We start from the raw sequence: 13,073 nt of genomic DNA, 5'->3' as shown, positions 1-13,073 counted from the left end.
AGATTGAGGGCTACTGCCCCCATCTGCCCCCAGGGGATGAATTTGCCTAAATGTAATTGGGGGAGCAAAGGCCCTTGCCCAAGTGGCGGTTCCCTCCTTTTTGGTGTCTAGTGGTGAATCCCTGCTTGGGGATCACCCTCCTACGGCAAGCCTCAAGCAGGGATCCACTACAGATGGGGAGATTCTCCTCTTTCCAATGATACCTCTCCTGTCTGCCTTGGTGATCTGGGGGCTGAGATAGCCCCCTGAGCACTGAGGTAGTGAAACTGAATTGAGCTGATCAGCTTATTTGAGTATCAGTTTCACTGAAATGACATCAGCGTGATGTGTATGCTGATTGTCATTACAGTGAAAAAAATTGAGCTCTTCCCCCACTCGAAATAAAATGAAATGAAAAGAATCTTATATCGCGCAACTAAGCCCGAAGGCATCAAGGCGCAGTTTGGCAGTTTGGGGGGAAAGGAAATCCCTCTACTGGATTCAGGGACATCCCTCTACTGCCCACACCAGAGAAATTTCCTGTGCCATGTGCGCGAACGGCCAGGAGCCTTTCTACGCACATGAGCACTGTAGCGCGGGATGGCTTCTGGTCGTCCAACGCCTTGAAGGTGTTAACATTCTGTATAGCGCAAACAGATGGTAAGTCAATAGTGAGAACCACATTGGAGAACATTTCAACACAGTCTTTAACATCTTCTGAACCATCTGACACATCCACATGATTTAGCACAACCCTCTCTGGGTTACAGGAAACACTCCTGCACACCTCTTGAAAATGTGATTGCATCTCTTACCTAAAGCAGGACAAGAGGGATAATTTCCCATATGATTACTGGAGCCTCATCTGTAACAAGCTCCCTTTTTGAGCCTAGTGCCCTTACTAACAGCAGCTATTGCAGAAAAGACCATTATTATGACCAAGTGCCTGACTATTCATGACTTGAGAGTTTATGATGGATCTTTAAATACTTCTAGCAATATCAATCGTCTCATTAAGAGTCGGGTTTTTACATGTTATAAGCCTCTCCTGCACCTTTTTAAAATAACACTTAAAGACAAATTGATCCCTTATATGTATGTCTACATTTTCTCAAACTCACATCTGGATGCTAATATGCAATGTTGCTATATACTCTTTAACAGTTTCATCCACAGATTAAAAAATTATTTATTTCAAGGAGAACACTAGATTCATCAATATACTGTTTACACAGTCTTTCGTTGGCTTCTAAATACACATTCCAAGGGACATCTTCTCCAGGTGGGGCTGGATCAACAGGCAAATTATCAAAAGTGTTTGGCCTGCAATTCCAAGATGATTGAATTAAAGTGCTGCTTTTCTGGCCGGAGAATACCCAACAGCATCAATGGTGGTGATATAGTTCTCAAATATACCAACCGTTAGTGCTATTTGACATTGAGCCTACCTGTCCTTTATGAAAAATGTGGTGGTTGCACTGCCCCCTGTAGTTTCAATTATGACCAACCCAAAAGAGGACTTTCACCAGAGAAGCTTCCAAAAAAAAAAACCTGTTTTCAAAAGCTGGCGATAGCGCTTCTAACAGACTAGAGCACAATGTAAAGGAAAACACAGAGCTAGAACCGAAGCTCTGACCGGTGAAGATTCAATTAAAGATGTCCACCGTATAAGCTCTGCAATCCAGGGAGGGAAAACAATAGGTGGGGCACTGTCAATTGTGAAGCAAGTAGACCAAGGAGTAAAAGTAATATGGCTGTTGATGTGTTAGGAGTCATATCCATGTGTGTGGTGCACGTCATTGATTTCAGTCACAAAGAAAGCAGGGATCATTCACTCTATCCAGGCAACCACAGGTGTCCCAAAGAAGACGTAGAGCTCAGTTCTCTCCAGGCAACAGATTGGTTCAGGGCCATTTTGCACTAGGAGCATCAGATTTCCCCCTCCAAGTAAAAAGAGCTAGAGGAACAGCGAATGACATGAAAAAGGGCTTCCACATTCCTGCAGCCACAGCAACGTCACAAAGGTAACAAAAGCCGGTGGTCAACAAATGGTACCGGAGGCATCCAGTGTGGGGCCCAAACACGCCAAAGTTGAAGGTGCGAAAGTAAAGGAAATTTCCACCTCAGAAAGCTGTGTCTTGCGCTGAATGAATACAAGCTAGTGTTCACTAAAAATGTAAACATTTGTCTGTGGGTCCTATCCCATGATGGACAAAAGGGATTTCAGGAACACCACCTAACCCACTTCTTGTACCAAAAGATGTAAGAAGGGCGTGAGGAGATTTCAAGTTTCCAGAAAGAATGACAGAAACTTTGACTTGTAGTAAAAATGCTGTAATCCCTAAATAAGGACCCACAACACTGCAGACATCCAGATAGTTCTGAGGACTGGCAAGGAATAACTCCTTAAGGTTCTCAGAACTAGGTTGCAGCTTCCAAACAGAATACATAAGAGGAAATGAACAACACAGAGATTTAAAGGCACCATATCATTATGCATAGAATATGATAAAGAGCATAAATACAAATCACTACACACGTTCCACATTTGGGTGGTTTGATGACTTGGGTGCTAGCCCTAGTCAAGCAACAGCCACAATCACTGTCAGGGTGAACCACAAAAGTCACTAAATTAACCAGTGCTTAGACTTGGCACAAAAGCAGTCAGGTTTAACTTACTAACTTACTAAGAGGCATTATGTAAAGTATTTGTGGCGCATGCAAACTGTACTAATGTGACAGCACAAGAATAATCTCAGACCAATTTAGAAAACATATAAATACATTATTTTACACTGAAATACTTAAACTCCAATCAGCAGAGGAGAAGTTCAGAAATGTAAAATCTTTAGTAAAAACTAGCGCCTAAAAGACTGCAGACATCTAGTGTGTTGTAGCAAAAAAACTTGATTGACCGTGATGGAGCGAGGGTCGGATACAAGAAGTGGATTGGGCCTGGTCAGCACTTACCTTATGACTTGAGGTAAAAGCTCTGAGAGGGTAACATTTTGTAGAGCCAGGCTGCAGACACCTGAGGAGGGAGCGTCTGTATCGGGAGGCCGCAGGGCGAAGTAGTAGTTGCAGTGAAGATTTTCCCATTTGGACTAAGTTACTATTTTGGAATTCAAAAATCTCCAGCGGGATGAGGCAGTAAGCTCAAGCCAACAAGAGTACCAAGAGGCTGAATACCCATTTGACACAGGACCACTGAACGGGATTCGCTGCTGCGAAGAACATAATGGGTGCTGGTGTGAAGTCAGGCAGAAATGCAATGCACCTTGGTGGATAGACGAGCCGGTTGGTCCTGATCTGCTCTTGGTTCTCAGAGCAGTTTTTAGCTCAACATTTTTTAAGTCCCAAGTTTTGGATTTCAGCACTACTACCAAGGGTCCAGGACAGGAGAGGGGCATCACTTGGGGGTTCAGACTCACTCAGGCTTAGTCCGAGTGCGGGTTCAAGATGGTGGGAGCCTTTTATGACCCTGTTGCTCTGGCCAGGAGTCCAGCAAATTAACCATTGGAGTCACCCTGGTAGTCCTGGGTTAGGTGAATATATAGGGCTCAAACATCAGGACAGGAATCCGAGGGTTCAAGGACAGCTTGAGGCAGCAAAGTAGTCCTTCAAGGTGCATTACAGCTGCCTGGTAGAGAACACAGAAGGCCACATCAGCAAGCAGTACATTGAGAGTCCTTCCGCAGGTCCAGAGAGTGAACTAAAGAGTGGGTCTGAGATCCCTATTTTTATACCTGTTTCTTCTTCCCTCTTTTTCATATCAAAGAAAGAGGGGGATCTAAGAAAGTGTATTGATTACAGGGCCATAAACACTATAACCGTAAAAAATCAATACCCTTTACCCTTGATATCCAAACTACTAGATCAGGTTAAGGAGGCGGCCAGCTACACTAAATTGGATTTGTGTGGGTCCTACCATCTTGTCAGAGTCCGGAAAGGAGATGAGTGAAAGACAGCGTTCTGAACTAAATATGGGGTATTTGAATACCAGGACATGCCTTTTGGCCTCTGTAATGCTCCTGCTGCCTTCCAGTATTTTATTGATGAGGTTCTGAGGGAATGCATCAATCTGTGTTGCAAAGTATACATCGAAGATATTCTGTTATACCCCTAAGACATCCCAGAACACATCAGACATGTCTGTGCTGTCCTCCAGCAGCTACAGCATGATGGCCTGTACATTAAACTAGAGAAGTGTGTGTTCCATACTACTGAGGTGGAATTCCTGGGTCACATCCAAAAGCCCTGCAGGAATAGAAATGGACACAACAAGTATGAATCCATATTACAGTGGGCGTCCCCTAGCTCAGTGAAACACATCCAAAGATTCCTAGGGTTTGAAAAATGCTCCTGATGCACTATAGTTGGGTTTTCCGTCATTATCCCTCCCATTACCCATTTGTGCGCAAAGGCGCGAAGCTTCTATGAGATTCCGAGACTGAGAAAGCCTTCCAAGTGCTAAAAACCAGGTTTACAACCGTCCCCATTCTATGACACCCCAAACCCGGACAACCATGACTGGCATGTTGCATCCTGTGGCCTATTATTCCCGGAAGTTACAGCCCGCAGAACGCAACTACATAATCTCTGACCGAGAGCTCCTAGCTATCAAGGCAACGTTCGAAGAATGGCGTCATTACTTGAAAGACGCTCGGCATCCTGTAACCAAATATACCGACCATAGAAACCTGAGGTTCTTACGTTCGGCTAGAGCACTTTCTTCTGGACACCTAAGATGGACCTTGTTCTTTAATGAATATGATTTTCTGACTAGGTATTGACCCGGAAAAGAGAACACAAAAGCAGATGCCCTTTCCAGAATAGATGAAACAGAAGATTAGGCAGCCCAAGCAGAACCTGTATCTATCATTCCCAAACACTGATTTCAGGACATAGTCCTTACATCCTCCTTCTTAACAAAGGCACACCATGCCAAAGAACAAAAAAGCCCTGAAGAATGGATTGGGGACCTCAAAGGGATTACAATACAAGAAGGGTTTTTATGCAAAGGAAACAGGTACTTCTTCCCTTTGGCAGAAATCAACCACAAGCCCTGTACACATGTCACAATTGTATTTATTTTATTTGAAGAGTTTTATATAGCGCTGGCTAAACCCGGAGTTACTGGGGCATAAAATATCATTGGAAAAAGACAGTGTTATACAGTAACATGAGTTTGAAAAGTATAACATAACAAGTAAAAAAGGAGCAGGGGGAGGGAATAAAACATAACGGAGAGATGAGGAAAAACTATGTCCATTGTCCGGCTGGTTCTTGCGCGGTCAGTAAAAACATTCAAATACTTTCTGCCCGGGGGGCATCGTCATAGATTTCATCTGCCGCACCAGTCCTAGAGTTACTGGGAAGTGCTGCTCTCCTCATCGTCCAGCTTGACCCCAGGAGAGCTGAGTGCGCCTCTGTAGGTCCTTGGTCTAGACAAGGGGAACTCACTGCCGCTATCAGAACTTTTAAAGGCCAACAGGACAAGCTGAGTCAATCACCAGTAAGGTGTGACTCGGATAAGCTTGTCTGCCTCCCACCCTCCCACTGAAAACTCTCACCTGCCCATGAATACCTAGACTCTAAGGGTAAGCCGGCCCTAGAAAGATTGTGGCCTAAGTAAGAGTAGATGTAAGAGGTGGTGCTTACTTGATGCTTTTAGGTGAAACTATTTAAGGACAGTTGATCTAGTCCCACTGCTGCACTTCTGGAAATGTTCATTTTCCGTGGTCAACTGCCATCTTAGGTATAGGCAGCATGGTCAAGCAAGTCAGGGAATTGCAATGAGGTGGATCGGAGAATGGACAAAGAGGATAGACATATTAATTTGTGCTACTTGCTAATGCAGGTAAGTCAGGTCTACCACCTGGTTCCATCTGGATCAGTGTGGTTCTCTGTCTAGTTATGCAGCTCGTGCTTAAATTGCAAAAGAGAGCCACCATCTTGAGGTCAGGCATTTGAGTCAGCAGTTAAGAGAGTTTTTGGTGCGATGGGAAAGGATTGAGAGCTTAAATGAGAGTAGATGCAAGAGTAGGTGCTTACTAGGTCCTCCTGGCTAATCGGTTCAATGCCTGCTGATCAAGTCCACCAGACATACCTCTGGATTGCACCCCATTCTGCGCTGACAACCGCCTTCTAAGGAACCTGAAATGACCTCTTGTCTATCCACCCTGGTTATCAAAAAAACATCTTTTACAAAGGCATTTCTGGTGGCCTTCTGTGTCCACAAAAACACACGTATACACAGCCCGTTGTTCTATCTGTTGGCCCACTGTTGGCTTACTGAACCCTATCCCAGTGCCTCCTTATCTGTGGCAGGCTGTGTCAATGGACCTTCTCTTAGAAGTGCCCTGAACAAGAACAGGTTATACTACCATCCTCACTGTAGTAGACAACTTGACCAAAATGTCCATATCGTACCACTAAAAAAAGCTACCTTCGGCTAAGGAGCTGGCAGCGATCTTCATGATCAATGTAGTATGTTTTCAAGGTATGTCTTCTATGCTGATCACTGACAGAGGGTCTCAGTTCATATCCCGGTTTTGGAGTGAGTTATGCAAACTATGAAATTGGAAGTACGTCTGTCCTCGGCATATCATCCACAAACTGGTGGAGAGGCTGAAGAACCAACCAAACCATGGAATATTACCTCCGTTGTTTGCTGCTTTCCGTCAAGAAAGAATGGTTAGAATACTCTAGGTGGTGGAGTATGCCTACAATAACACCAAACACTCCTCCATAGGCATATCACCATTTTATTGTCTCTCGGGTCGACATCCATGGTTGGTGCCCTGGGAAGAACCACAGACCAGTCAAATGCCCACAGTGCAAGAATACCACAACCTGATACATGAGCTATGGCAACAATCTTGTTTTGAATTAGCCAAAGCTAAACATACAAACTGCTGATACACATAGACAGACAGAACCGGACTACGAGATAGGAGATAAGGTGTGGGTATCCATAAAGAACCTAAACGTACACGGTCCTCAAAAAACTACTGATATTGTTACATAGGTCTCAACACCATAAACATAGTCATCAACTGAGTGTCTATGAACTTACCGTACCACCACAAATGAAGATACACCTTTTGTTCCACATATCCCTTCTACAGAAAACACACCCCGGGGGCAAGGTCATCTCTCCTCTTCCTCCAGTGTTCAGTATTCATAACATTTTGACACACTCCCTTTTTACAAGTCCTTGTAAATCGAGGAATGGGTCAAAACCCTTGGGAGTTGCGTGGGAACACCCACTGCAACGCCCATGGACAGCCTCCCATGCACAGAGTGAAGCAATGCAGAGAATTGCGCTGAGTTGCATTACTCCATATTTGTGAAGCTATTTAAAGCCACAAGATGTGGCTTTGCATGGCTTCATAAATGTGGCTGGTGCTTTGTGCCATGAGTGTACCACTTTTCATGGTGCATGCATGATGCAAGGGCCTCATAGATATGCTAACAGGTCTTCAGAAGCAATGAAGATGAATATGCTTACTTCTTCTCATTTTTCCTCTTTCTGCATGTGCTGCATTTTACAGCCCGCATAGAAAGAGAAAAAGCCCTAGAGGATGGATTTAGGGCATATAGGAGTCCCTTTCTGCGCAAAAAACATCTTGGCTGTATCATAGGCACCCTTGCACCATTAAGTAAACGCCTCACACAGGGTGAAGAAGAGAAGATGTTTATTGGACAAAGACCCTCTAACAACTGGCTCACAAGTGAAGCACACCAACATTCTACGGTGATGGAAGGAGGGGAAGAACCGGGAGAAGGAGAGGGGTACAGGAACGAGATAAGCACTTAGTTATAACAGCTAGGCTGCACTCTGTGCACCAGCGCAGGGAGAGAGCTGAAGTTCACCATATTTTAAAGGATAAGAACATTCCTGTTGTCTTCCTGTCATGCAATGCAGCACAGCAATGCATATCCTTGGCCTGGCTGGGGATTATCCAGGCAGGCTGGATTATTGACCTGTCTTCCCACAGTCAAGGCCTCCTCTCCGAAGAAGAGAAGATGGGTGGGGCTACAGGCTCATCAATCAGCATTTTCTCCACAAATTGATCTTTTTGTTAGCATTAGAAATCCTTTGCTCCTCCTATTTGGGCTCTGCCTCAACTTAGAAAAATCATTTTTAAACTTATTTAGGGGCATATTATCAAGAACGGCGTTAAAATTATTGACAGTTTAGTGGCAGAAAACTGATCCTAAAGCAGCGATAATAGGCTTGATAATATGCCCTTGTGAATTCCCATAGAAGTCCATGTTCTGGTGTGAACATGGGATTATTTTGGAATTCCAGGGAAACATCTATGTCATGTGAAGGAAACTGTATATATGAATTTTGTTAAATTGCCCCAATCCCAGGACCCACAGTTGGGAGAAACAACAAAACAATCAATCATCCCACAGCGCTGTCAGCACTGACACAATTTGCACCACCACCTCCTCCAAGTGAACATTCTCATGGTAGAGATTCCCCACCTCTACTCAATAAAAGAACTGTGATAGAATTCCAACAGAGGAAGATTAAGGCAATGAGAAGCTCACAGGCTACTGGTGGAAGGAGTTCATAGAGAAGAAAGAGGTATTCGCCTCGTGTCATTCGTCCACCTCCAGTGATCTGCAGTTTGTCCTAATGATAGTGTAGAAGATCAGAGAGCTGTCTCTTGCGGGTGATGGAGGCTATTTTAATGGTGATGTTTGCCTCTAAGTGGAAGCCAGTGGAATTGTTCTAGGATACGAGTGATATGCCCTGATTACTCTGCATCGGAGGCTAGGTATGCTACTGCATGCAGGGTGACCTTGAGAGGTGCAGGTTATGGATTTCAGGACCACCAGACATTTACCTCTGGTGAGAAAGGAACGCATTTGTGCTTGGACTAATCTCCTGAAGTCTGCAGGAAAGGTGAAAGTTTTTTTTTTAAATAGTTTAAATCCAAACTTCCCTTTCAATGTACTCCAGTGTTTACCAGTTTATTAGTGCCTTTCTTCAGAATGAGATTTGGATGAAAGATGAAGAAGGTGAAATGTCTGGTGTAAAAAATGCTTTGAGCAATTTTTTACCTGGGAAGGGGAATTGTTTTAATCCACAAGCAGTAGTTCCCTCTTGCTTGGATTTAATTGTAATAGGGAGAATACACCCTAATGAAGAGATTGTCTAGGAAGTGTTTGAAAAGAAATAAATTCAAAGGGTTGGAGATTTTCCAGTGTTGATGAGTATAATCTGGGTACTGGTGTAAAGAAACGTACCTATCTTGGTTCATTGAACTGCTAATTTCTCTGTAGGAGTTGAAGAGCTCAGGTGAGAGGAGTGAACCTTCTAGTGCCTCACAATTAAAAAGAGTAAATGTGGTTTTAAAGGACTTCATTTTTATAATCTGTGTCGTTGAGGTGAGTGAAATGTGGGGGAGTGTGTTCAATAAACTGATGTACAGATTCCATGTGATACTTAAGCACACTGTTGCAAAACCAAGACTAGAGATATACAGGCAGAAAAGGAGATTAATGACACCTGCAAATATGTAAACGGGATATCTGTTAGAAGGTGGTTCTGACACTATGGGCCACCCGGATTTTTCGCTTTTTGAGCACCTAATTGTTGAGCTTTTACTGTGGGAGAGCATCATAAGTTGGGGCTCACCCACATGAACATATGATGAAAGAGACTGCATGTGGATTTTACTGGTGTCCCTCTAGCTTGACTAGGCTGCTGCGCAGCAGCTTGAGTAAGGGTCATCGGGTTGGTCACATACAGACATGTGTGTACATGCGTATGAACACGTGTACGGGCTGCGCAGGGGTGATTCCAAACTACAAAGTGAATGATGTGGCAGGCTTTATACACTGGGAAGAAACATGGCAAGTAAAGTCAGTGTGTTTTACTGTTTGCACTTCATTATTCTCCTATGGGCGTGGGGAGCCCATGTGCTTGTTTCACTCTCCTAAGGCCCAAAAATTCCAGACACGCATTAAAGTCCACTGTAACTTGTGTGAGAAGAGGTATTCTGCAGAGTCCAGAATCATATCTGTACTGTTTTTGGATCATCCAGAACTGTCATATTGCTCTGACTCAGCTCTAACCAGTGCCTGGCTCGGGATTATCTGGGCAGGCTGGATTAATGACCTGTCTTCCCAGAGCCAAGGCCTCCTCTCCGAAGAAGAGAAGATGGGTGGGGCTACAGACTCATCCATCAGCAGCTGTCACCGCGTGCCAGGCACCAGGTTGCACAAGGCAGAAGGCATTGCAAGGGAAGGGGCTTTCAGAGACTATGTGGTAGGAGATCCCTGGACGAGGACATCTTGAACCAACCCAGAGGCCTGGGCAGAAAGGAGGGAGCAGGGGCAGTGAAGTGATGTGTCGCTGTTTGATAGGACAAACAGAGACTTCCTGCCAGCCCCCTCTTCAAACTTTCAAAGGGTTTGCACAAGAAGAGAAGCTTTATCTGGGGTGCGGTCTGCTGAGGCAGAGGGGGCTGGAGCCTGGCGCAATGGACAGTTGGAAGGAGGAGGAGCCCCCTGACTGTCCCAGGATCCTGAACAGCACGTGGAGAAGAGACCAGGACCAGTGCGCAGATGCAGGGTCCTCTGCATAGGTAGAAGAGAGGCCCAGGAGGAGAGTCAGGCGAAAGGCCGCCACAGACAGCCAGTAAAGGGAGCTCCCTGCTGAATCCACCCTCTGTGAGACCCAGAGGGCAAAAGAGAGTGCGCCCAGTGGCTGGGGTGCGCCACCAGGAGCAAGAATACCAATCGTACCCCTGGGGTCTGAGATATGCCCCGCAGAAGGTAGGCAACCTTTGACCTGTGGCCAACTGACAACAAAGTGCGTGGGGCTCCGCCGCTGGTCCAGAGAATGCCCCCCAGGTGGGTCAGGTACCAGGGGCTGCCACCAAATAAGAAAAGTTAGGGAGCGCTTTCGTGCTCCTCCTGAAATATGACACCACGGGCTGCCAGGAGCCTACCCTGGCCCCACTATAATTGGAGGCAAGGGAGCACTGTCACACCCCCCTGGGAATCGGGGGAGGGGTCTGAGATCCCAACTCCAGGCCGCACCGAAGCCAGGGAGGGCCGTCGCATTCCCTGTGAAAATGTTGGTCATGTGTGAGGAGCAGGGGGCGGGGAGCACTGTCGCCCCCCCCCCCGCAAAGAGGGCTCTAGGGGCCCGGGACCCCATCCCCAAGCCCCAAAGCAAAGCCCGGGAGCGCGACAGCACTCCCCGTTAAAAAATTCTCCCAGGGGTGCCAGGATCCCTCACTGCCCCCAGACGATGAAGCAAAGGACAGGGATCGCCCATTACACTCCCCGCAAAGGTGAGCAGAGGGGCACGGGACCCCATCTCCAGGCCCCAAATTGCTGGAAGAAGGGGGGTATGCCATCACACTCCACCCGATGTCCTACGAGGATGAGGAGGCCTCGGCGTCTGCCCGCTAGAGCGGGCAGACCTGAATGGATGTGCCGGCTCCGGCAGCCACACCCAGAGGTGTAGGCCGAGTGGGGAGCCAGCTGGAGCAGCCGGGGTTGGGCTCCTCGGGCTGCCCTTTAGCCTGGTGATGCGGGAGGGCCAAGGTGGGACCGGGCCTCCCTTAAACTAAAAGGGTGTCCAGGGGTGGGTTCCCCGAGCCTAAGCACTCACCTGGGGGTCCGGGTGGGACCGTACCCTCCAGCGTGGGAATGCAGCGGCCAGAAGCCCACATGGTGGCGCTCCCCGACGCAGCGGGAGAGCCGATGTTATAATTTTCACAAGGCAAGAGAGCCTCTCCCCATAATACCTTGCAGGCCCGCATAGGCCTGCAAGGGAAAACCGCTGTTTTCTGCATGTGGTGACCCCAGGAGGACGAAGTCACCACAAGGTGTGTGCCAAGGTGCAGGGGGATGATTCAGAAAAGGGGGTGGTGATGAACAGAGTGTCTGAATTAAGCAGACCACTCTTACCCAGTCCAAAGATCAGGGCTTGATCCATCACCGTTTTTTAGCTCACTGCACCATCCCAGCTCGGAACCTGGCTACATGCAAATTAGTCTGTTCCTGTCCCAGTGCATGATGGGAACAGGGCAAACCAAACTACCAAGCCAATTCTTATACTGGGAAGGAAACAAGCTTCCGGGGACCGGTTTCTGGCATTTCAGCCGTCGTCGGCCCGGCTTGCTTGAATCCTGATGGTGCAATGAGCAAGGGACTCACATCTGAGTATACCCTTCCACGCTTATGGTGGACAAAATGTCTCCCCCCAGCACAAAGGGAATGTCTCTCCCTAAGTCCGATGGGACTTGAAAAGATGACCCCTCAAGGGCTTAGCCAGCATTTTAACATCTCTTGGGCTGGAACTTTTGTTCTACAGGCTGGGGGTGTATTTAGAAGTGCACCAAGGGATGAAGGGCTGAGCTGGTGCTGTCGGGAGAAGGGCATCTCCTGGAGGTGATGAGGTGTAATTGCACCCGTAGTGCATTTACTAATGTTATTTGTTTTAGGGGGCTGAAAGCCACATGTGTAATGTGAAGTACTTGTGTAAGGAGATGTCATAAGCAAAGGGGGGTCATGTTGCCAGACATTCCTGCTAGGGTGTCTGGCTGTATATGCTTAATCCTGTGATTTCATCTCTGATGCCTTTAGGGCTGTGATTGGGAAACATCCTTTACAGCTAAACTTTTACAACGCAGTGCTATTACAACGCAGGTTTTACAACGAAAACCATTACAACGCATTGCGCTGAGGGTGCTCTAGGATAGGGAATAGATTTAATTTACTATCCAACACCTTCCCTAGTGTCCACGGGGACTGGAGTTGGAATAGTAAATTAAACTATTCACTATCCAGCACCCCAAAGCGCTATGCGTTGTAAAGGTTTGCGTTGTAAAACTGGCGTTGTAACAGCATGCGTGGTAAATGCATGCGTTGTAACGTCATACATCCCTGTGATTACAATGCATTCTAATGACCAACAAATGTGATGAGTACGGTCATTCTAAAGTGATGCTTAAACATGTATTTTTGCGGCTGCGCTTAGGTGAAGAACCCTGACTGTTAGCCCTTAAGATGTAGAGGTGTATACTTCATGGTCTATAGGAAATGCTCAGTCAGGG

This window comes from Lissotriton vulgaris, chromosome 12 (genome assembly GCF_964263255.1).
Source record: "Lissotriton vulgaris chromosome 12, aLisVul1.2, whole genome shotgun sequence".
NCBI lineage: Eukaryota > Metazoa > Chordata > Amphibia > Caudata > Salamandridae > Lissotriton > Lissotriton vulgaris.
The sequence above is the reverse complement of the archived record's forward strand: the minus strand, read 5'-3'. Positions refer to the sequence as shown.